Source organism: Chiloscyllium plagiosum, chromosome 5, assembly GCF_004010195.1.
Source record: "Chiloscyllium plagiosum isolate BGI_BamShark_2017 chromosome 5, ASM401019v2, whole genome shotgun sequence".
NCBI classification, from domain to species: Eukaryota; Metazoa; Chordata; class Chondrichthyes; order Orectolobiformes; family Hemiscylliidae; genus Chiloscyllium; species Chiloscyllium plagiosum.
Window position 1 is genome coordinate 113,315,992 of NC_057714.1, and position 4,147 is coordinate 113,320,138.

Here is a 4,147-nt window from a genome sequence, read left to right on the forward strand (position 1 = left end):
GGAATTTGTCGAGGAAACTCGTAGTTGCTGGGACTCGATTGCTGGAGCTCCTTTGAGCTGGTTTACAGAGGGCTTTTGTCCGAAATGTCGATTTTCCTGCTCCTTCGATGCTGCCTGACTTGCTGTGCTTTTCCAGCACCCCTCTAATCTAGACTCTGGTTTCCAGCATCTGCAGTACTCACTTTTGCCTGATTTACTGGTCAGCCCAGGCTCCTTGCCAAGCACCTGGGCCGGATGCAAACCAGTAAAAGCGCATCAGAATCTTCCTCGGTGCACTCCTGGTGAGGGAGAGTGATTTCATCGTCCCTCCTTCATCCTTCCAGTAACTGTATATAGGTTAAATCATATTGGTGGTGGTTGCACAATACTACTGATGTGAAGACAACTATGGCCAGCCTCAACATCAATGGCAGCAGGGAGTCACAGCACAGATTCCAGACCTTGGTCCTTCAGGACAAGAAGTATGAGGTGTGCTTCCAACAAGAAGCCCACTCTATCCCGGGAGACGAAGCCACCTGGCTCCTGGAGTGGCAAGGGGGGAGGTCTATAAGAGTCACCTCACCCGCAGATCTTGTTGGCTCCACATTTTCAGCCAGAGATCTTGGGGGTCAGGGAGCCTATGCCAGAGCTTCACCTGGGGGAGGGAGGGCGCAGTGCTTCACATGGTGAACGTTAACACTCCCTTGGCCTAAGAAGTGTCCACTCATCTGTCCTCTATCGACGAGAGCTAGTGCGTTGTCCTTGGGGGAGATTTTAACTGCATCCGAGGACAGAGATCACGGTGGTGCCCAGTCTGGTTGGGGAGGAAGTTGGGGGACTTAGTCAAGTCCTTTGACTTGGTGGACATCTAGCGGAATCTCCATCTCGACTCCATCGCCCTCATCTTCGTGAGGCCTGGAGTCGGAGCATCCAGAATTGACCAACTGTATGTTTCATGGGTATACACTCCTGCTTTCTGGTGGCCTCCATGTGTCAGGTTCCATGCACGGATCATCATCTGGCGTGGGCGGAACTCCTTCCATTTGGCGTCCAACTTGGGTCTTCGTACTGGCACTTTAACAACCTGCTGCTGGAGGACGACTTGTTCCGGGACTCATTTCGTTGGTTCTGAGCCAGCTGGAGAAGGAAGCGGGGAAGCTTCCCCTCCCTGAGGTTATGGTGGGACATGGGCAAGGCTCACGAATGCATTTTCTGTCATGAGTACGCAAGAAGGTCGACAAAGAGGTGGAAATCCAGGATCAAGGAGTTGGAGAAGGTGGTGTTTGACCTGGATTCATGTCTCAATCAGCGTCATGTGGACCTGGCCCTATGCGGGGGGATGTACAAAGCGAAGAGGGCCTGCTCGTCGGGTCCGGGGTGCGTACATGAGGTCACAGATTCAGTTCCTCCAGGATCTGGACCGCAGCTCCCCCTTCTTGTAATCGCTGGAAAAAAGGCACAGCACCCGTCAACAGTTCCTTGTGCTGCTGGTCGACGACAGGTCCCTTGTCTCGGATCCACACTGTGTCAGGGCCCAAATTCACTCCTACTACACGGCTCTGTCCTCTCTGGATCCGTCCCGCGAGGATGCTCGCAGAGCTCTGTGGGAGGACCTGCCGCAGCTCAGCCCAGAGGATGCCAGAAGGCCCGACTCTCCCGTAACTAGAGGAGCTGACCTGTGCCCTCGACCAGCTCTTGAGGAGCAAGTCCCCGGAGCTGGAAGGGCTGACTGTAGAGTTCTTCAGGGCACTCTGGGATGTTCTGGGGAGTGACCACACACAGGTCATGGGTATGTGTCGAACTGCCAGAGAGCTGCCCTTTTCTTGGCACAGGGCGGAAGAGGGGGGACCTTCGTTCTTTAAAGAACTGGCATCCAGTCTCCCTCCTCAGCACAGATGACAATGTTTACCAGGTGTGTTGTCTTCTTGCCTGGCTTCTGTGCCGGCCCACATGATTCATCCAGACCAGTCCTTCATGGTCCCGGGCCAGAGGATACATGACAACGTCCACCTGGTCTGGGACCTGATCCATTTCTGTTGATGTGCTGGTCTACGGGGCGCCTTCTTTCCAGAAGAAGGCGTTCGACAGGGTCAATCACGAGTATCTGCTTGGGACTCTGTGGGCATTTGGGTTCAGGACGCAGTTCATCATTCAGATGCAACTTATGTAGACCTCTGCAGAGTGTCTGGTTAACGTTAACGGATCCCTGATGGCATCCCTTCACTTTGGGAGAGGAGTACGTCAAGGCTGCCCCCTGTCCAGCCAGCTGTATTCCTTATGCATGGAGCCTTTCTTGTCGCTCTTGAGGATGAGGTTGTCGGGGCTGGTTCTACACGGTTGGGGCACGGGGGTGGTCCTCTCCGCTTACACCAACATGTGCCTCACTTTCACTGACCTGGTTGACTTGGAGAGGATACATGAGTGCCAGGCTGTGTACTCGGCGGCATCTTCTGCCAGGATCAACTCAGCCAAATGTTCCGGGCTATTGGTCAGTCCGTGGTGCTGGACTCTCCGCCGGAGGAGTTACAGGGGTTCAGCTGGAGTCCCACCCATCTCCTCTACCTGGGGGTCCAACCCGTCTATGCCGACCAGATATCTCAACCCAATCTAGTCCCACCTGCCAGCAACCGGCCAATCCCTCCAAACCCTTCCTATTCATATACCCAGACAGTAAAAGAGTTCTACTCGACCTAAATTGAATAAGAGAACTCATAAGCCAGTATCCAGGAGAATGCACATCTTTTAAGTCCAGCTACCATCTGGTTTGGAACACAAATTGTTTAGCAACATCTAAATCAGAATTAATCAAATGTCTGGTTAAATGTCACCCAGTTCTAATGGAGGTCAATACTGGCACAACTGTTTCAGTGATTGCAGAACTAGTCTTTAGCAAATTTGCTCTGGACTCCAATCCTTAAGTTTGTGCAAGACCTCAGCTAGACTGAGAAACTCTATTGGGGAGCCTTTACAGATTAAAAACAAACTTCAGTTCCAGTCTCTTACAAGAAGCAGCTAGTTCAGTTATTATAGTAAAAGGCTCAGGTCCAAGCTTGAAATTAGTTTAGAACAAGTCACCTAGATTTGGTCAATACTTTTTGATTAGAAAATGGCTGCCTAAGTGAAGTCCTAATTAAGTCTTAAGCTTTTTTTCAGGAAGGTCTAGGGACTATCAAAGAACCAAGGACACCTTGCAAGTTGATGCATTTTCCAACACTTGGCCCATATCCCTCCAAACTCTTCCTATTCATATACCATGATTTGGAGATGCTGGTGTTGGACAGGGATGTACAAAGTTAAAAATCAACTAGGCAAAAGTGAGGACTGCAGATGCTGGAAACCAGAGTTTAGATCAGAGTGGTGCTGGAAAAGCACAGCAGGTCAGGCAGCATCCGAGGAGCAGGAAAATTGACATTTCGGGCAAAAGCCCTTCACCAGGAATAGAGGAATTTAAAAATCACACAACATCAGGTTATAGTCCAACAGGTTTAATTGGAAACACTAGCTTTGGAGCGCTGAACTACCTGATGAAGGAGCGGCACTCCAAAAGCTAGTGCTTCCAATTAAACCTGTTGGATTATAACCTCGTGTTGTGTGATTTTTAACTTTATTCAGATGCCCACCCAAATACTTTTTACGTGTTGTAATTGTACTAGCCTCCACCACTTCCTCTGACAGCTAATTCCACACACGCACCACTCTCTACATGGTCCTTTCCCCTCTCACCCTAAACCTATGCCCCTCTAGTTCTGGACTCCCCCACCCCAGGGAAAAGATCTTGTCTACTTATCCTATCCATATCCCTCATGATTTTATAATTTGGAGATGCTGGTGTTGGACTGGGGTATACAAAGTTAAAATCACACAATACCAGGTTATAGTCCAACAGGTTTAATTGCAAGCACACTAACTTTCGGAGCGTTGCTCCTTCATCAGGTGGTAGTGGAGGGCTCAATCCTAATGCACAGAATTTATAGCAAACATTTACAGTGTGATGTAACTGAAATTATACATTGAAAAACTGATTGTCTGTTAAGCCTTTTATCTGTTAGAATACCATGATAGTTTCACTTCTTTCAATGTGTAAATCACAAAACCTTCTTTTAAAAAAGTTGCATTCTTGGGTTAGCTGTTAACAATGGTGATAGCTAGACAATATGTTGAAGGTGTT